The 22,719-nt window shown below is 41.3% G+C and overlaps 1 long non-coding RNA gene across 5 annotated transcripts in view; it reads right to left on the bottom strand.

Moving 5' to 3' along the window:
* The window catches only part of LOC121591961, a 28,331-nt gene extending 6,644 nt beyond the window's left edge, over positions 1 to 21,687 (bottom strand). The window contains exons 1-2 of one of the 5 annotated variants that reach the window (XR_006004604.1): positions 21,564 to 21,687; positions 18,825 to 19,798 (exon numbers count right to left, since the gene is read on the bottom strand). This is a non-coding gene — a long non-coding RNA (uncharacterized LOC121591961). The other 4 variants (XR_006004603.1, XR_006004602.1, XR_006004601.1 and 1 more) reach the window with 4 other exon arrangements.
* Positions 21,688 to 22,719: the final 1,032 nt, after the last annotated feature.

Raw genomic sequence — 22,719 nt, forward strand, 5'->3', positions numbered from 1 at the left:
AATCTACAGTCACTTAGCTGTTCAAACTCACTACGCAACAATCCAAGGTAGATTTTAAGCAGTGTAAACAGTTTGGCTTGAAACACAATCTATAACTTTACTGCCGTACCCTACCAAAAGAGCCGGATCCACGTACAAACGTAAGCCGTACGCGTTTTGAAGCGTTCGCTACACTCCGAATTCCAGCAAACATAGCAACTCGCATAGCAAAGACAAACCAAGCGAAAAACAATGTTCCGTTTGCGCACACCTATTTTCGAGCGTGAAGCTCCCAATATGGAGCTAACCTTCATTGATACACGAAAGCTTCTTCCGAAAGTTAAAAGCACACACCCTATCAGTGGCGAGCACAATTCTATTGTAAGGAAATCTGCTTCGCTGCCGTTGCCAAAAATCCACCCTGGCCAGCGTGAACGTCAAATGGAGCAATCAATCAGAGCGTGAAAGCTAATCTCCGCTTTGCCAGCTGTGCAATTTTACATCGAGGGCAACAGATTAAGTCCAGAACTAGAGATGAACTGTTGAAATGATGAACAGATTAATTTCATAATATAATAGAGTGTTGAAAGTATTTGATGGCATCGCATATCTTACCATCAAGCTGGTGTAAATGGTTGAAATTCATGCATCGTTGCAGCAAACGTTTGCCAAGGTTTTACCAAAACTGTGAACTCATTCCCCTGTTGTCTTGGCAAACATTTTCTGACATTTAAATTCATTCTGTTTACTAGTTGTTCGAGTAGCAGGAGGAAACCGGATAGTGTAACCATCGAGTTTCTTATCAACGTTGAAAGTGTGTATCATTTCTCAATGATTAAGCAGATGAAGAAGCCACGGGGTAGCTGGAGAGTGATGTAAGGCAGGTTGGTGAAATAGTTAAAACCTTGCTTTAATTTGAGACGATCAAAGGCGAAGGAAATCTGGTTCGGTGGCTGTGTGTAAATTTAGGACTTGAAAGTTTCTCCAACAGTCGAATGTTTTGTAATACATCGTTCACGTTACTACATTTTCTACAGTGTAGAAATCATCCAATCGCCATTAAATACCAAGGTATGCTGGATAGTGTGAGAATTAGCCAATATTAAACATCAGTTAGCTATCAAAATCATATCAAAATGCATTATGATGCCAATAAGAGATCACTAACATTGACCGAAACAGTAAAATTCGAGACCTTGTGTTTGTGAGATTAAATGTATCAAAATATACTATAACCGCAGCCGGTATCAAGTGCAAACCTAATCATCGTCTAACCTACAGAAGCATACATCCGAAAGATCGGATAATTGTTAAAACTTTCATGCAGGGTAACAACCTTTCCCGAGGGCACGTAGATTTGAAACATTTTTCACAGTAAAATAACCTATGTGTTATGTGATAACAAAGCAAGGTCAAAAAGAGTACACACACTTCATTTGAGCAAACAAGCTTTAAGGCCCATTTTGATTTGATCGTGTCTCATTCTACAACAGTATCGTCACAACCACATGAAATAGTTAAAAAGTTGATAACAATGTGTTTGCCAATAAAGTCGTTTGGCCAAAAACAAACATTGTAGTTAAAATTTGATGTTGCTGATTGCGCTTGTGAAGCTTGTGAAGCAAATGAGTTATCGGTTTGGCTGCAAATTGGTAATAATGTATCATATTTTGACACAGAAATTTACTAGTAGCTTAACTGTTTATCATCTCCCAACCCAACACGACACGTGGATGAATGGATGTAATTTCCCGACAGGTATCGTGATGATTCAACCTTTGCTTGGGATGGAATGATGTCTTATCGGTAAATCGTGCCCATCCTTCCATCCGGCACCGGATGATATTTGTTTATGCGCCGGAAATTGTTCTGCTGGAAAAGAACGGAAGGTTGCCTCAGTTCTGGAGGTGGAAAATCGCACTGTATCTAATCCATGCGCTTTGAGAAACCAAGCCGAAGGAAATTTAATTTGATGTGAATTATCCGACCGTAAACTTTGTAAACGTTTGCAGCCGCAAAGCAAACTGACACCCAAAAATAAATTCAATTACTATGATATTCGAGCCGGTCTCATGGTACAGTCGTCAACTCGTACGACTTAATAACATGCCCGTCATGGGTTCAAGCCCCAAATAGACCGTGCCGCCATACGTAGGACTGACTATCCTGCTATGGGGGAAATCAATAAGTCACTGAAAGCCAACCCCACAAGTGGGGTTGGTAGGCCTTGACCGGCATCGGTTGTTGAGCCAAAGAAGAAGAAGAAGACTATGATATTCATTAACTTTATAACGAACAATTTTGCTAAAAACTAGTGCTTAAATCTGTGAAAATTTTTATCTATTTAGAATAACAACGTTTTTTTTGTTATTCCACCAATTTAAAAAAATAACTTGTAAAAATACTACAATATTATGTTACGTTTTGTTAAATCGATTTAAAATTTAAATCCTTTTTAATGAAAATATTTACAAAACATTCCAGTTTTGACCCCACTACATGTTTCTTTCAGACTTTGTAACCACAGACAGTCAAAACAAATTAACATCAAATCAATTTTAAATATTATTTTTTTATATTTTAAAGATATTTGTTGAGATATTTATTTAGTTTGGGGATACTATAAAGTGAAAATCATAAAGAAAACATTTCAGGATTTTGAATGCTGTCGCAATCCGTATTGCTCTAGGTGTCTTATGCATAAAGCTCTCGAATCAAAATCGCCACAAAGACTGGTTGCCACTGAAACCAATACGAGTCAAACAACGAGCCATGAAGAGCTGGGGTAAAAATGCTGGATTGGATTTTGGTAAGCTGAAGAAACATTTCTTGGAACCCAGCTAACCGATGTCACGGCTCTCGGAACATGCCAGCATGCAGGATCAATAGAGACAACAGCAGTGAAATTTCACCACATTTCGTGAACATGTCAAAGCAGTGCAGAAAGTCCACCAGAGCTTACAAGACACACAATATTGTTTCCCGGAAGTCTTGGGACACTTCTGCGAAATAATATTAGTTACAGATCGTATGTCGTTTCCATGAATCGAGAGCATATTTTTCCGATAAACACAGGCACCTCAAGGATACCTTTTTTCAGGCTGTTTTTTGCCACTGATACTTTGCCCAATAAAATATCCCCCATACAACTAATTGCACTTGGCTAAGTACACAATTTTATTTCATTTACCCAGCCATAAAACATTCCACATTCGTTATCTTATCGCTTATCGCCACGAATCATGAAATAGATCGTTGTATGTTTGCATTGAACTAGATAAGCAGCTGTAATATGCAAACCCAGCGAACTGTGAAAAGTGCATTACTATTTTTGTGATGTTTATTTCAATTTCAGCATGGTATATTGTGTATTCAAGTAAGTAACATAAGAAATTGCTTTTTAACCAAAAATCCGTACAACGGACTAGTACGAGACTTGAAATGTCTGCCTCGAAGTGAAATGACAACGGTTTACATGAAGTTGAGTTTAAGCCTTCCGTGGTAGTTGGTAACTAAGACAAAAAGAGAACATCGCAAAGTTCATTTGCATTTTGAATCCGGCAGCGGTGTAATTTACGAGCCTCGTGAGACTCCATGTCTTGACACGTTACCTTACACTTGCTCCCAAACCCATAGTATGATAAGAGTAGCACTCAACCACAATGTGCACAGTCAATCACACATTTTAAATGCAACGCGCTGCGTGTCGACAAAGAGCATTCACGCCATAAAAATTGCAAACATGTGCGTTTTTTGTTAGTTGCCAAAATGCAGCATCGCTACACCGCACGATAAACAGAGGGCGCATTAAAAGGTAAACCCCATTACAGGCGCTATCATCTGCAAAAATCCACTGTTTTTTCTTCTTTGTAATGATTTCATACTGCAGTAGTGAGCCATAAAACCACTAATCCTCACGCAGGAAAAAAAACTTGCACAGGCAGACGCTTTGCGAGCGTTTTATGTTGAGATGATAGAAGCTTTCAATTCAGTGAGCGAGAAAAAGAGCTAGATTAAAATTAATTGAAACCTTGAAAAAAAATAGTAGCTACTGAAACTTAAGCACAGCGCTAGTGTTGGAAACTGAGAAATACAACGACTTAAAAGAATCATAATTAATTTTGCAGTAAATTTGTAAAAGAGTTTTGTAGATCATTCCTTTAAATGCAAAGGTTGGTTATTATTTCATTACTTATATTCACAACATATTAGAAATGTAAACAATTTGCTATATCTAACAATTGTTGATCCACTAAGTCCAGTTTTAAAGCAATAAAAAGTGGAACACATTCCAGTACTCGATATTTCATACTTCATATGCAAAATGGCGCATAAAATGGATCTCTTTACAAACGATCAATTATAAATTCGAAGTATGTTTACATTAACTCGAACCGGTTCAGCATGCACACAACTTTAGTTCAGATTCAGATTCCAAACCACACCAACACCCACAGGCTAGCGATAAACATTTCCGGCAAACAAAATTCAAGGAATGCGTTTGTTATGGTTTAAGTTTGAACACGAGCGAGACATTATATTGCATATTTCAGCATATTTTACGGCGCAACAAAGCTGCAACGACAGCTGAAGCGTAAAAGTGCCGGCAAAACTGCAAAAGCAATGCACAACATCCCGCACTCGCCAGTGCATGATGCTAGAGAAATTGCACAGTTTATCGAATTATTACCACATCACCAAAAGTACTTTGACGGTAGTGTGTGGCACTTTCGAATGAAATTCATCACCGCAAATTGATTGGCCTCGGTAATGGTGGGAAACATTAAAATCGTCTTACCAGATGAGATTTCTTGGGCTAACAACCATCGCATGTCTCCCCGGTCGTGCGAGTAGGAACGTGAGTCGATCCGGCGAGACACTTTATACGAAACATGTCGTCACCCTGTCCAGCCGGGCAAGATCGGTTTCGCGAACTTTGAACTCCAATCGGCTGATTCAAGCAAATGTGTTCAAGATACGCATGAGAGGCAGGGTGATGTAGAGTCGGAAAGACATGGAAGCTCGGGAGACAATATCATAGGGCAGGGAGCGATCAGGCCGAGATAATTGTTTCCCAACCAACCCCCGCCCGGATCATGCAGCTGATCATGATGATGGTGATGATGACGATGAACGGCGGTGATGAACGGCGAACCAGAAACAGATCAAACCCGTGACGGTGGTGGGTTTGAACTTTCAGGTGAACGTGCACACTCATCTTTAGACTTTAGACCGGGTGAACGCCAGGCCTACTCACAAACGGCCGAACCGCCATCTACCGCAAACCGGCTGCACTCACCCGTAGGGTGTTTCTAGGGGTTAATTAAAACCAGCTAGCATCTTTCCCGCATGCGCTCGGAAGCATGCAAAACTGCTCCGCAATCCTCGTAAGTCACCTGTTGCAGCGGAAGGGGCACCGGTGGGCTTGCGCCGGGACAGAATTCCCCTTGCAAGCTACCTCGCTACGGTTGGGGACTCCCTCCCCACTTTTGTGGGTGTAAAAATCACGTTTTTCCAGCGCAAAGCACGTGAAGCACACGGAGGTCTTTGCACAAAGTAAAAACATCCCGCGACGAAGATGGACGATGACGATGTCGACTATCCGTCCGGCATCGCGATGGCTGGAACACGCATTCGATAAGTCACGAAATCTCGCATGGCACGGAACGCCTCGTGCTGCACGCACAATATTTCGCGACCGACGGCGCCGTGCGGCGGCCTCGTGGCTTAGAATGATTATGCTTTACGGTGGAACACGCGTCGTAAAGCGTGCTGAACGGTTTTGCGATAATAATGTTCTACCTTTAAAAAAAGAAATTATGCTGCAGTTGTAAAAAAAAGTCTATGCAATCCTAAAATGAAATCATTAATCGATTGTCGGGATGTTAGTTAATAATAAAAAGGAAGTAAACTATAGTATAAAAACTGATATTTTCCGTAACTTTCATGTGTACATAGGTGTAATATTTCTTGTAATCAATATCCAAACAATTACACATAATTCTAATCGAGCATTCCTTTTATCATTCAGAGCTAATGGTCAATTTTAACCCAAAAGTATTGATTTGTTTTGCCTGATATTTTTTTGATGCCTTAAGGTACTTGATACTTGCTCAAAACTCGAAAAGGTATTTCTACGAAGAGTCTACTTTTTGCCTATTATGTGACTCTTAAATTGTCTACCGTGAAGGTGGATATACAAAAAAACAGTCAAAAATATGCCGTAGATTTCGACTAAAATTCCTGATTCCGGACTAAGAGAAATTATCGCTGTCTGGGGACAGTTCAATAAAATCCACAATTAAAATGATTCATAATAATGAAGCTCTGTATGAGTTAGAAACTATTTCGCTTATCTCTTGAACAATTTATCGATAAACACACTATGAGATTGCTTTATAGGTGCCTTCAAATCTAATGATCTATTGTTCAAATCTCGCCGTTGAGACCATCGATGTATCACGTATAATCATATTGCTTTGATACTTTTTCTGTATTTCAATTAACGGCCACACTATACCCTGCACACACCCGTACGCGGGACAGTGGACAACAGATTTTGTCATTCAAATCTCACACGACCTTCGGAAATTGGCCGACCGAGGTGCGGTTTGTATCGTCAACAGATATTTGCGTCATCGTTGTTGCCTCGTTTTATCGTCCAATTCGAGGACCGAGCACCGAGAATAACTGTCACCGCTAACGAGTAGCACACTTTTGCAATATAAATTATTTATTCGTCCCAATATGTTCTCCGTGTAGTAGCTCGCGGGAAGGCACTGCACAGCGGTTGGGCGAGTGTGGAATACCTAATGCTGCCGACGAGTCAGGACGACCTCTAATTTTATGGCACTATTAGCAAGGGAAGTATGCGTTTTTTAGCTTTCTGTGCGGTCTTATTGGTAATATTAGTGCATGCCGAACAACGTTGGTAGGCTTTTTGTTCGATAGTGAGGGTTATTGTGGTTTGAGGTTGCGTCCGTCCATTTAGCTTCAACTTGTCGATTTTGTTTTTTTCTGCTTTTTTTCTTCAGGAAATATACCAATACATGTAAGCCGTAATACTGGACTACCTTTGAACAGAATGACATAAAATTAAACGAGCAGCACACCTTACGACAGTCGGTACGACCATATCGTAAAAGCTGTGAAATTTCAATCGACCAGACAGACAAACGCTATGGCTTTTGTAAGTGGTGTATTGGTTTCCATATGCAAACCGCAACCGAAAAAGATAGAAAGAAAGTAAAAAAGGGAGAGAGAGAGAGTAAGAGATAGCGAGAGAGAGAGAGTGAGAGAGAGTGAGAGAGAGAGAGAGAAAGAGTAAGAGAGAGCGAGAGAGAGAGTGAGAGAGAGAGAAAAAAGAGAGAGAGAGAGAGAGAGAGAGAGAGAGAATAAAAAAATACATCCATAAATGTTCGCCTTTCGAAGAAGGTTACACGTGATCCGTGTGCCTAATGAATGACAGTGATAAATGTGAAGTGGCAAACTTTTTGAACCCTTCGACCAAACCGAGCCACCCTCTCTCGTGACGTGTGTTCATTTGTGATTCAATCAGATGGTGTCACGGTTTCAAAAGAATTCATTTTCGATTCATTTTCTTTAAGGATGTTTACAAGCAGCTGATCAGTGTCAACTAGTGCGTACTTAGCGCATAAATAAGATAACTCACTGTAATTTACAGCAATTCTACAAATGTCTACCTCCTTCAGACATCGGTATCATTCGTTCAATAAGGGCTCGAATCGAAAGGCGCAATTAAAAACGGAACGAACGGTAAGAATTTGTATTTCTCCAGACTGGCACAATTATCATTGTGCAGGTGTTAGACGTTATGAATGGTATGTGCAAACGTCGATCTCGGTGCGTCCGTCTCCGGAACGATGAAACGATAACTACATCCCCAAACACACCGGCGACACCAACACACATGAGAAATTCTGTGCCGCCAGTCAATAATGTATCTACATGATCAATCAGATCGGTTTCCGTTCCATCGGCCGCATCCGTTCGACCGCGAAACGCTTGCAACGTAATTTCGCACATCGCAGTGGAGCCGCCGCGTGTTAATTTACCACCCCGCTGCCGGAGTGAGGCGAACGAAAATGTGATGATGATATTTTTGTGTTGCAGGGAAGGCACACACGAACGAATGGAGCGAAACAACAACAACAACAACAACAAAAACATTTCCATTTACATGCCCCGGTACCAATGATGACCCACGCTAACGCTACCCTCGGCAACGCATGTCACAAACACTACACAATGAAGGTGCGTTTTTGCCTTACCAATATCACCACCACCAACACCGAACCAGCATCATGTTGACCAGCCCACTAACGTAACAAAACTAACCGCGCACAGTGTACTGTAGCTTCGCGAGCTGCGGCCACAAAGCCGCACAATAGATTCGCGCGGGCTGACATTCGTCCGGTTGTGCGGCAAACAGTCAATAGACAGCACATCGAGGGCGAACCGGCGAACGATCCGGTCACGTGGTGTCGGGGTCTCCGTCGATAACGGATCCTGGCTACGGATCAGCGTGATGGGCTGTTTTGGGCAAGATATGGTAGCGGAATTTGGGGCAAGAGTGCCACCAAGCATTCTTTTTCCATTAAAACTTTAGTTAAATGACCAATTTAACTAAAGTTTTAATCCAATGACTACATATACTGTGCCAAATGTCATATAGATTAATTAGTTCTGATTGTTTTCAATTGTTTTATGTTGAGTTTCAAAATTGGGCAGAATATTATAGTTTTTTAATCAAACCAAATAAGCTCTCAAAAATATGGGAACAATGAAATGAGACAATATTTATACCAGCTGAGAAAAGTAACTTTTTTGTGGGGCTAGTAGAATTTGTTTATCCCTGAAAAATCCAATTTCAAAAAAGTTACAACTTTTGGGGCAAGAAAGCCACCTCTATTTGGGGCAAGTGTGCCACTATGTATCATAGGCGTGGACTGTCAAATATGTAAACATTGTTGTAGCGTGCAGCGGAATGGTGCGTTATTAAGCGCGGATTGCAGTACACTTTGTGGCCAAAAAGTGTACATTGGTGACACAAGACATGTAGGAACACGTAAACTAGTAAAAAAATCAATTATCCAAGAAATTCATTTATTTCACCCACTTGGCCGTCTTTCCCCATATGAGGTGCACTCTTGCCCCATAGCCCAAAAATCACGTCTTTTTCGACCCTTTTTAAAACGCGTCAAAACAGTTTTGTTTGCACTCATATCCACGTGAACTTAGTTATAAGTGAGAAAATAGATGTAAAAAAGTTATGAGATAAATATAAATATAGAGAGATAAATCGGTTTTTGATAAACGGGTTTTAATGAGTTAAAACATGAAATGCTTAAGGTGGCACACTTGCCCCAAATTCCGCTATGTTTTTTTTTTTGTATTTGCTGGAATCATTTTTGCCATATACCACACACCCAACCTTCGACCTGCGCATGATTTATGACAGCCTTTGGTGGAAAGCAGCATGCACAGCGACAGCAAAACATGTCGGATTAATAAATACATGCTTCTGGTAAAAGGTTAAGTTGTTCACTTTATTTTTCTTTTGAAAAAACAAACATTGATTCGTTATACATGTTTTTATCAAGTATATTGATTTTAATTTGGCCAATAGCTTTTTTTATTTAAAACTAGTTTGCCTTCCATTAAACAGATTTACCAGTTTTCTCTGATCATACAATGACCAACAGAAGACGAGAAGGGCAACCGATTCGGAATAAAGATGCGATTTATCTCTCCAGCCTTGCAATGATAAAGCTCAATTAATAACCATTACCGTGAGCATCCTTATTAAAATTCATAAAATATGACACCCATCGCCGCTGCTCAGATTGCAGCAAATCATGACGCAACTAGGCAACAGCCCGATACCCAACAATCTTCGATAAATTCTGGTCAATGATCATTGTCGTTGACAGGAGCAATTTTACCTTATGCTAATGAACAACAGTGCTGCCGCTGCTGCTGCTGTTGGGCGCGAAAAAGTCAGTGCTTGTTTGCATAAATTTTACCGTTCAACACCGAGACCCATTTAAGGTAAAATACGAACCTACAAAAATGCCTTCTCGCTCGGAATGCCACACGCACGGGTACTTGTTTTCTCACTCACACGCTGACAACGGCGTGCGCGGTGCCGTACTATTTCGGTTAATTGAACAATTTACTTTCCCCCATCGTACTAGCTTTAGCCCCGTTGCGATGGGTGGGATTAATGGTACAGGATAATAACCAAGCCCAAAAGATAATCGTTAAGAGCATTACTTCAATACAAAGAAAAAGACAACCTGCAACCCCAGACACTGCAAAGACACGTGAAGACGTAATACTTTATAGTAAGCCCCGCATACCGACGGTTATGTTTTGGGGCGGTACAAAGTTACACGAGTGGACACCCGGTTCTGTTACCCTCCCATTATCACTTACTCGATGGGGAAGGATGCTACACTGCTTTCGTACCAAATTAGTAGGCTGCAAAGTGAGATCGTAAATTGATTTTATAGATGCAACCGTAGTGGCAGATCGGTCAGAGTCGAAGATATAGTTCAAACGATACATGATGGTTTAGTGGTAATATTAGGGTGTTCTTTTTTTAGGAATGATTATATTTAACATGCATAGGTAATAAATAAAAAAAGTATAATTCAAATCACACAGAAATAAAAATTAAAAACAATATTACTGCGATGTTGCATAGTTTCTTAAAGCAACTGATTTCAACCAAAAAGGAAATAATATTTTAAATTCCAAAACATAAATTTTTAAACATGGGAATGACTGTTAATGCTACTTTAAGTATATCGGGAAACGATTAACAGTTAATTGTTGTTAACGAGTTGAATATAGAGATACAAGGGCACCGCTAAAATCCTTCTTGTTAAGTATTCATATACAACTTCCTATCCCCACACGGCTGGAAATCTGTAGGAAAATGCATTTTAAATTTATTTCATTTACGCTGTCCCCACTGTGGTCCAGAGCTTTCAACGCAAACCACGCAAATGGGTGTATACTTATTTCTTGCCCGTACGTTTTGTACTGTTTTTACATAGTGCTTGTCTGACCCCATCCGAAGGTGCTGAAAGACTCATAAATAAAAATTAACCTTTCACGATGGGAGCGAATGGTTTTTGTTTCATTTGTTTTGCACTCTCTTAACCAAGGTGTGTTTTATTAATTTAGACTCGTCAACTCTTTATAAACCGATTTATTTTTATTAATTTACTAACAAATATTATTAAATGTTGAATGAGTATAAAATTACTTTAAAACTTTATTAAAAATTGCCAATTATACAAGCACAAATTGAGCCATCAATAAAAGCAAATATTGATGGCACGTTAAATTATCTCACAGGGCAGATGAAAAACGAAGGTTCCTTGACTTACTTTCACACCACCCTGGCCATCATAATGTCGGATTGGATACGCTTCGTGTAACCTTTATTTAATTATATCTCTTGCCTATCAACACGAACACTCACGGTTCTCTCTAAAGGAAAAACAAACAATAAAACGCAAATTGTTATAAAATCATTGCAGGGTGTTTTTTTATAATCAAATAGCTAATTTCCGAGCAAACTTAGGAATGGTTCATAATGACTGCAGTGCTATGCATTTTTAATTCGGAAACCAACATGAATGGTTTGGGGTTTTCGAGTGTTCTGGTGAACGTTGTGCATTGCACAACAGCTTTGTCAACTACAATTACTTGCCCAATAAAAGTATAATTATTAAAAAAAAACCCTGTTTTGTAGCCTATTGTTAAAGTTGATTAGTCTTTATCTATATTTCGTTTAATAATAGTCTTCCGAAGCTATACAACTAGAATTGATAATCCCACAACACAATACGTAATTTCACCACCACACTTTCGCTGAATACTTTCTAGTTTCGATCATTAGCGCCATTGGTTAAGTACAATGAAAGAAAATTGCAAAACGATTTCAATCATCACAATCCAAACGCTACACGTGCACAACGTTTCCACGTGCCATAACTTGTAGGATTTCTGTGCCCGAACGCCCTTGAAACGAAAAACCCACAGAACGCATGCTTTAAAACGTGAAGCATACTAATATCCCCAACAATCAATACATGCCAGCCGATGGCATCGTTCCCAAATCGCTGATTCTCTTCCTTTAAGACACACATTATCATGTACGTTGCCATACGACGATACTGTTCAATGTCAAAAGCTCGCACACACAATCTCACATTCAAACACAAACACACGTTCGAAAATGTCGATTTCTGGCAAATTCTTAATGGTCACGTTCCTGCCCGATCGGCCACTAACCGCATCGGTCCGGTAGACACAGTGGTCCTGCATGATGTTGCAGCTTAGTGTACTAATTGAAAACAATCGAGCAAAAATAGCTTACACTTTGCTGTGCGGTTAGGTCATGCTCGGCAAAGCTTTAAGAGAACCGTACTAGAACCGGATAGTTGGGGATTTGGTAATCAAATTAGTTCAGGATCAGTGAAAATTGTTTCAACCATCGTGCAAATAAATGGCAGTTTGTCGTATTTTTGGTAGTTTTCCGTGGAAAACTAATTCAATTATAGTAACGGGTTGGGAATCGTACGTTATGATAGTGTGTATCACCTGGTGGACAAACAACACAAGCACGCCTGATTCGCTTTTCCCTTTTCTAGCACGTCTGATCTACAACCGCTTCGTAAACATTCACGAATATTTCCGTTCATCTTGATATCCGTACAATTTATCATGCCATCAAACGCTGCCAAGAAAATGAACAGCAACACAGAGCCTGGCCCAGTTTTTGGCCTTTTGGATCAATGCCAACCCTGCTCCACGTGCCCAAGTGGAGGCCACACATCGATCCGTAGTGAGTCACGGTTTACTCTCTAGCAGCAGATAATCATTAGTGTGGCCGGAATATAAATGATTATACCTCTATCGGCCATATGACCCAAGGAGCATGATAATAAAACGGATGCATCTAGCTGATAGACCTTGCCTCTTGCAGTAAGAGTGTGTATGTGTGTGTTTGAGTGTATTGGAGTGAAACGGGCTTTGCAGCTTCCGCCAATTTCGTAACCAACAATCTAGCAACCGAAACGAAACGGCCTTCCGAAACACGATTCTTGCGCACCAGGCACCACAGTACATTCAAGTCCAAGGTTACTGTGACAACGCCTACGTTTCGGATAAACATCCAAGGGCCGAGGAACGCGTCACATACCTTTATTCTTGGTTTCACCACGGCAGCAGGGCTGCGTACGTGTGAGTGAGTGTGAGTGAGTGAGTGTGTGTATGAACAATTTGTTCACACACTTCACGGTGTGCTCCATCCGTCGCAAGTGGAAGAGGCTTTTACAGTCCGTCGGTTCGCGGTTCGCGTTACGCGAAAAAGTGATACTCGAAGCGTGACATCTATCTACTACGACTTCCGCCTAGCAGCGCACGGACGATTAACACACCTTCGTCCTTGGCCGTAGATGTTGGTGGCTGTTACTAGCAGGCACACACTAAATACACCCAACGACGACGCAGACATGTCAACCCAAAAGCCCCCCAACCCACGGTCTCTCACACCGTCGAGAATTGTGTTCTACTACGCTTACCCACCGTCTGTGACGAGCGATCGAGGGGTGTTAGGTGTTCTTCCTTTTGCTCCGCTTTACGAAACAAACACGGTACAACACCAACGGTAACGGTGCGTGCGGTCGTGATGGGAGGCAATGTTATGGCAATGTTTTTCACAACCACTTGGGCGCGACGATATCTCTCCCGTCAGCTCATCAATGTCGATGAGGAAGAAAATTAACGATTCAAATATGTCATCACCATGCACTGCCCTTCACACGAGGCGTTCCGCGGTTATGCATTATTCCATGTACACTACACGATGAACTGCTGGTGGAGGTCTTTAAGCCATTGATTGTGCATCGGGATAGTGTCAACTGGATAGGTAGCCTTTGTGGTTGCGTGTAATTATTTTTCCACTAGGATTATGTGAACTTCGTATCGTTTAAATTCACCATAACATCCACTTTTTATCACTTGTGCAAAACAATTGAATTGGATTTGGTCTAATACTCTCATCCTCCGAGGTCAATACAGACTGTCCCCGAGATATGCTAAACAAGTGGACCGAGAAGAATTCGCGTATCTATAATTTCCACGTATATCGTATTTCACGGTTTTCAACCAAAATGTTGCTAACTTTCCTGTAAATTTGCTTGACATGGTTCTGACCACTGAATTGATTGTTGGATGTAACTCTGATCGAATATTAAAATTTATAGCCTTGTTGAACTAAATTTAAAATTCGATCGATAGGAAAATTATTTTTCATTTAACAAGTGAAATGTCAAATCAGTACAATCTGCTCAAAAAACTATCACATTCAGAAAACCGTGTATTTCTGAATCCGCGAATGGGAGGTACCGCGTATCTCGGGGGCTACCAGCAATTATAAAAATCTATAATGTGAGAAAAAAAAAACAATTTTCCGTCAATGCAATGAGGATTACTCATCTCGCGTTGCGTTTGAGAGGAAAAGACCCGTGTTCAGCTGAATCATCACACAGTTATCTGAAGCTTGAGAATACCAGCAACATCTTGCCACGAGATGAACCTAACTCTGCTTGAATTAATTTGTTTTTTTTTTGTTTTATTCTTCAAAAGAGCGTAATTTTGTTTAACTACAACGACGTTGACTATATAAACCAAGCGCTGTGAACGCCTATTTTTTTACGCGAAAGAATAAACGTTCGAAATATTTGAAGCAATAATTTAAATACCAATTTCATAATCTGTTCAACATAAACAATAAAGTCCCTTTTCATATATGTTTCACTATTATGCTACTGTCCCGCAATTTAATCCGTAGACCGTTCAGACGCTAAACGCTAAACCATTTCTGACCGATGCTATTTGTGGCGTTGTTGGCCAATCGAACGGCTGCTGACCAGACCGCGTATGCAACCGCGCACGTACGTACCGCACTATTTCGAGAGCCCAAAATCCAAAACCAAAACAAACAACCGAAACCAACGACCGACCTCTAAGCACCAGGGACGGAGGAATGCTGCTGCTGCTGCTGCCGAGCGTGAGGGAAGCTGGCGGAGAAGATTGCGCGAGAAGGAGCTGGAAAAACACGAACGGCTAGCAAAGGTTTTGGTCAAACGCATAACATTCATCTCCGCTCAGCAGAGTGCCACGGCCATCATCACTACCACCACCATCACCAGCCAAAGGCAACGAACTCGGTGGAAATTGCTGCTCGTCCCCCACTCAGTTCGCCCTCATATGCAAACGCATACGCATACTCCGCTCGGTTTTCCAACACCACCGATCCCGGGCGCAACGCCACCGAACGCATGAAAAGTCACAGAAAATTTAATTATGCCCACCATGCAAATGCACGCGACCGCACGCATAAAAACGCACTGCACCGCTCCGATCAGATCAGGTTGACGTAAGCTTTTGGGAGTGTGTTTGTAACCCTTGGGCTTTGTTTGAATCCGACAACATAGTACACATACACAAGTACGGCACAAGTTTGCTTGTTTCAATTCTTTCTCCAGGTCGTCAAACGGTTGAACAAATAGGAAACCTTCACCTGCTTTACCCAATTGCGGTAGTGCGCACTGCACCGCTTTGCGCAGGAAACAGTCGCGGCAACAACAACCGTCAAGCGTTTGGAGCTCCAGATGACAAAAAAGCAAAAGGTTTGCTTGAGCTTTCTCCATATGCTTTAGAAAAAATACAAACCAAACGTACACAGCGCCAGAGTGTGGTAATGCACGTCTCCCTTGCGCAAATGGCGAACACAGGCACGCATGGCACTTTTGCTGCGCACGTTGATAAGTTGTTTGAAGTGCTTAAGATGAGCTTGGACCAAACCCGCGCACTAAACGTTACGCAACAACCTTCCGCCAGCGGAAGCCACACACGCAAGTAGGGGTGGTTGAAGGAAGATACAGGCATCGACTGCGGACACGGTTGCATTTTTTCTTTTCATTCAACTACAGCGTATTACATTAGCATACTCCAAATGCTTGGAGAGAAAAATGTGTTATCCAAATGAAATAGGTTTGTTTTTTTGTAAGTTGAAATTTACAACACATCCACTCCCACAAATTCGAAACGAGGAAAGGTTCTGTCTGTCCGTGCGCATAAGGAAAGTGCATAGATCCGTACCCACAGTTCCAGCGCGCACTTTCTTTCGCGACGCTTCACCACGCTCCACGGCAGAAAACATTGCGGAACTGCTGCACTGTTGCTGCTGCTGCGGTTTAAGTGGCGTACTTGTTCCTCGACTCCAGCAGACCATGACGGGAGGACTGAGGGTTTGTATGGTTAGTGCAACCGTCAGGTTTTTTTTTGCTGTATTTTGTGTACGCTCTCTCTCTCTCTCTCTCTCTCTCTCTTTTTTTTTCCTTTGATCTAGGCTCGCTCTATCCGTTCGATCTACACAGTTAGGCAAAGCAGTTTGGTTTCTTTTTCTTTCCCTCGAAAACCGGAAACGGAGTACTGCTGCGTACATGGGAATGGGTGCGCAAAATCGGTCGTGTGGGTTGGCCGCGGCACAGGGTGAAGGAGAACACTAACTTTCACTTTCACGCCATGCCCCACCACCAGCACCCCCATTTCACCCGCAGCAATAGAGAGCGAGCGGGGAACACACGGGAACACGCGCAAGACGTGAATCAGGTTTGCGTAGTCAAGCTTTAAAGTGTCGATGTCACCGTAGAGTGGAGTGCGTTTTTGCGGCCAAGTGTGGACACAAAATTCAGCCCCAAACCGGACCAAACGAAAGGCTTCTTGTCTTCTCAGCCTTTGATGGTGACACGTTGGGGACAAAAATGCGGTGCGCCGGGGTAAAGAGTTTTGGAACGATTGCAGCTCGCTTAGTAGCGCCTGCGTAAAACCACTTTCACGCAAACACCACCTCCACCGACAGCAGTACAGCCGCGATGAGAGGCCGCGATGAGGGCAAATACGACTAACTTTTGTACGTTCCAAGATGGGATGCTTTTGGCTCGATTGAAGCGCATATATAAAAAAGGGGGCTCCCCCAAATCTCACGTCTTGAACGCCAACCGATGTTTGACTTTCGCTTGCATAACATGTGCGCCCTTGCACGCGTGCCGCTGGTTCACGAAGAAACGAGAGACAGACAGAGAGAAAGAGGGAAAGTGAGAAAGAGGGAGAGTGAGAAAGAGAGAGAGAGCTAGCGAATTGCCGAGGGATACGATTTATTATGACATTCGATACTTTTCAACAAAACAAAAGCCACACACGTGCTTGTTTGCTGTATTGCGAGCATGTTTGTTTGCGGAATACGAAATCAAAGCTGATTTCAAGGTTCGAGGAAAAAAGAGAAGAAAAAAAACCCTATAATCAAATAAACTTCCACGTGCAAATGCTCTCGATCAATTCCAGCTCCAACGGTCCAATTGGTGTTGCGTAAGATGTGAAATTAAATTTCTGTGCTGATCGGAATCAGATCAATTTTTTGCACTTCACACACTACACTTCACCGGACCGGCCGATCAACGAGCGAAACACAAGCACTGTCAACCGCAACTGGTTTCCTGCCGCCAGGAGGCTGAGTTTAAACACCAGATATAAATAACAAAATAAAAGGGACGGCAAGAAACGTACGCTATCGCAGCCACATTCGTCACCGTGGTTGTCAGCTGATAAGTTCAACAATATTACATCACCATTGTCGTCCGAACGGTGCCGCACTGTTGTTGTCGTTGCGATCGCTGGACACTGTCTTGTGCGGTATGGCTCTGTTTGGCAGAGGGGAAGGCCCAGGCCCAAATGCATACGAAAAACGTCGGTCCTTGCATGAAGAGTATGATTACACTCATACGTATGATAAAGTCAGGTATGATAAATGAGCAGTAAAATTCGTCAAGGACAAACCCTTATGCTTCTGTGCGGTTGAGATGGCGTGAAGTTGTCACTTTTCCGAAATTCGGATACTAAAGAGCATAGTCACTAAGTCACCGATCGGGAGATGAGAGCAAAAACAACGCACATGGATCGAGGAGCCATGGAGTCGTACAGGCCACTGGTGCACACAGTGACAGTGCCTGCCGGAGAGGAGGTTGATAATGAAGGCGACGTCACCTTGAGGCGCGTTTGACACTGGCCAAGCTGGATCCGACTTAAGCGCGACCCTGTCGTAACCGGGGCCCTTCGCTCGGTTCAATCACACTGCGTTTGAGACGGTGCTGATTTCGATAAGAATGGAACAGTTTTCAAACCTTAGCCCTTTTGGCCTTTACCTTAGCCCTATCCAAACACTAATCGACTAGTTTTTATGCAAAAGAAAAAAAGTGCACTTCTAGATGTAGTCTTGACATTTTTACGTAAACAGTTTGCATAAACAAGTAATGATGCTACTGGAAACAACGATGCCGATAATGATAGCTTTGCAGTTGGTGCGATTTAAATACGTTATGATACTTATACATATAACCGCTGCTCGAAACATACGCCCATAAAGGTAGGAACTATACATCAGATATCAATTTTGTCACAAAAAAGACTGTTATGATAATGAGCACTATAGATCAGAGCTGTGTTGTTGTGAGGAAAAATCGGGCCGAGAATGTTATAAATCAGAGCATTATTTAATAACTTAAAGAACCAGCTTTTGTTACGTTTGCTCACTCAAACTCTTATCCCCTGTACATAACATACATGTTTAGCTTTAGCTGGTTCGCTATGTTGTGTGCTGACGGCACAAACGAAAAATGACGATAGGTTCGGCATTCTTTCACAACTGCCAACTACAATCATGTGCATCATGTTGCTATTACCTGTTATTTTTTTATCTCTTGCTTTTCACATCAGGCCCCTTCACACATCACACATACACACAAATGCAACTATTCACCACATCAATACCAGCATAAGATGCCTTCGGACGGGGAGAGATCGATTCTGCTATCTTCCGGTCAAGTTCACAAGATGCTTCTACACTCACACACGCGCACTGCAATTACCCTCGATGCTCGATTTCAAACGCAGGGCACGACACACGCCGCAGCACGAGGAAAGGAAAATCGCACGCGAGAGCCTCGCGCGCCGTAGAAACTCGCGATGTTTACACTTCTTATCAATTCTGCCCCGCCAGGCACTGCCACACCGCGCCACCGTACATCGCACACCCGCGTCAAGCACAGCAAACAGCACTTGATGTGCGATTGTATTTATTTCTTTTGCCAGCTATCTATTTTTTTACTTTTTTCGACACTTCTAGCACCACGGAACATCACACCAGTCGTGGCATGTTTGCACACTCACTCTAATCAGCACAACCACCGTGCCACGGTGCCCGCCTGGATTGCAATATGATATGGTAGAGACAATTATTTGGTTTCACAGCTGCACAAGACACAGTGCGCACACACACACACTCAGCACAGCGCTTGACACGGATGCTGCAAAGTTCACGATGGTTGGATTTGCTCTCCTTCATTCCAGCGACACTTTTCGCTGCCAGCCCAACTTCGTGCACGGCACACTAACCTCTCCCCCTAGGACACGACCACTGACAAAGCCAGTACTTGAACGGCCCTTCACTTTTGAATTCGAGCAAGTGCCCACAAAATCAAAACAACACAAATATTCACTGCGAGCGACTAGCGGGTCACAGAATGCTGCCACACTGACACGATTAGCATTGTGCCTCGACGGAAGCAACAGAAGCGACAGCAGCGACACAAAAAAAAACAAAACAAAAACCACCCCTGTTCCACTATCGAAATGTTTTACTTTGGCGTTCGACAAACTGACCCTCATTTGTTGAGCAGAACAACGGTTTGATTAATTTCACAACCATCACAACTATGCGTTACCAAATCGTCCGCAAATGATTTGACGCTTTTTTGCGATATTATGTGTACCTGCTTTAGGATTCAGTAAACTTTCTACTACTAAGAAAAGTCAATCGAAGTCGCCCGCCCGGTTTTCAATGCGACATGAAACACGTACGCAAAACACTAGCGCGAACTTGAGTGTACGGACGAATCGATGCGACTGAAATGGGGTGGCGTACGCAACAACCCCGTCGATGTTGTTCGGAAAGCGCACAGGGGTTGCACATTGGGCTGATATGTTGTTATTTCAATAGTGGACATTTTTTATTTATTTGTTATGCACAAATATTGAGAATTTTTTTTAAATCGATTTTTTATAAACAAACAAATATTTCACAGACTGTAGCTTTAAAAGTAGCTTTGATAAATAAATATGAATACATAAACATTCGATAACTCATTGATTCATTCTAAAGCAGCATAAAAATGAAATAAAAAATGGTAGAAGTAGTATAAAGCAATGACGAAAAATGACCACATCCAAAGCTGGAAACAAAATGTGTGGCGTATAATTCGTTGTTTTCTGTTCTTAAAGTTGAACCAAAATTGTGTGTTTATTTTTTTAATGTCTATTCATTACAAATGATCTTAACGGGTCAGATAAAACCCAAACAAACATTTGCAAATTTGAGCTTTTTGAACAATTTTAGCAAAACAAATTTTTGTCATTGATATAGCATTTCTGTGCACTATTCGCCTCGGAGATACACAACTGCGAATGCCAAGACACATCTGCGCGCGCACACGCAACCACAAATCCCGCACACGATACAAACATCTTGGCAACGAAAAAAGTTTCTCTTTCTGCAAAACGACTCTTTCTTGTGACCTTCTGCTCTAATGTTGATGGTAAAATCTACACCAAAAACAATTGTGCAGTATTACAACATTATGGAATAATTACAACGGTGTCTGAAATATATTAATTCCTTTGTTTTCTATCACTACACTACATTGGGGTAAAACAGCGACAGGTTATTTGACAAAAACCGGTCTCGTGAACGCAAAATCTATCGTTTTGCCTTTTATTTACATGGGAATCGGAAAGTGGAAGGTACGACCAAGCTGAATAGTTGGTTTGTTTTCCTTTTTTGATTGCCTTCCTCACTTCGTCTCGCTTATTTCACCCAAACTTATTCCTAATCTGAATTGCCAGGCAAACGCTCTCTCGCTCTTTCTCTCTCTATCTCACGCTATGTGTCACACTGAAATATCTTTCAATTCTTTTTGATTCGCTGTTTGTCACACGGGTTTTCATCTCTCCCACAACTTCAATGTATATAACACGCCTCGCAAATAATGACTCGTTTTTGCGTGCTTATGGAATGTAAAGGGTGGCTAATGTGAACCATCGAATTGCAAAGAATCATCTTTCACAACAATTTTGCTCACTGACACTTTGCACACATCAACGCTATGCGAATCTCTGTACACCAAGCTTCAGCCACTGTACATTTCGATGCATTACCATCGCCCTTTGCTTTGAAAACAAAAATATCTGACACGCTTCCTAGTTGAGGTGTTCCGGCAAAAAGGCAAACCTCACAACAACCCTTTACGGTTGCTAAGAGCTGAATTAAGTGCGATTCTTAAAAAAAATGTAAAAAAACAACAACACCACTGTAAACATTGCAGGTTCTCTTTTCCACCCAACACCGTCCTCACTCACACACTTACGCAAATTTAACAACTCAACAACACAACACAGCTGCCGTGCACGCCGCACGGAAGGGAAAAGTTTTTTTTTATTATTAAAAATAGACTCGCGAGAAAAATTTGCGTTCTGCTCTCCGCTACGGACTTTACTCGACTGAGAAGCTGAGTCAGAGTATCCGTTATGACCATCGTTCCCGTGTTTGCAAACTATGGGCTTATACGTAATCTGCTAGAATAAGTACTGTAGAACCGTTTTATTTTACATATAAAATCATTACGCTCATTAAAGTGAACAATTAATTTAAAACAAAATAAAATGACTTCACAGGCTTGTGCTCTGATGCTTTACTAGGAACTCGCAAATGTATTATTTAAAAATACATACAAACCAACAAAGTATAACCGATACATTTAATAAATAAAAAACTATTTAAACATTTTGAACATTAAATTAAATCGAAAATAAACAAAAATCAGTACGGATAAACGGAAAACGTCATCTTAATTTGACAACTAGCGGCGCGACAGCTTGACTACCCTTCTGACAAAGTTGCAATACTTCATGTTGCATTTAACTTCGGCAGATTAACATTTTTTGAAGGTAAAGTAAATTAAAAAAAAAATATTTCAAATGTATTATCTTAGAATAAATATCTATGGGTTTTAAGCAAAACTAAAATTATTATAACGATTTGTTTCTTTTATTTTGCTTAAATGGAAATACTTGGAGTGTTTTGGATGGATTTTGTTTTGCAGTACCATTATATTGAATATACAAAAAAAAAGGAAATAAATTGTTTATTAAATTTATTTTAAACTCAGTTACGCTTTGTAATAATAAAGATAAAATAAATAAATTGCAGTCGAAATTGCATTAGAGATATAGATTCAAAGAAATATTTAAATTCTTATTTCTATATAGTCCCAACAATGTACATAATTCGTAAAGTTTCTCCAAATTAATACAGTTATACAATTTATTCACTCTACCATATCACAACTTGAAGGAACAATGTTGCACCATAAAGAAGCATCTGTGATGATCAGGGTTATGTTGCTTAGCACAAGCTTGCAAAGTAAAAGCTTTCGACTAGTTGCGCTACACTGGATAGCAACTGCTCGAATGCTCGAGCTGATGCGAGCTTTTATGCTAAAAGCTTTTATCATAGCAAAAATC

The sequence above is a fragment of the Anopheles merus genome, chromosome 2L (genome assembly GCF_017562075.2).
Source record: "Anopheles merus strain MAF chromosome 2L, AmerM5.1, whole genome shotgun sequence".
In the NCBI taxonomy this organism is placed as follows: Eukaryota; Metazoa; Arthropoda; class Insecta; order Diptera; family Culicidae; genus Anopheles; species Anopheles merus.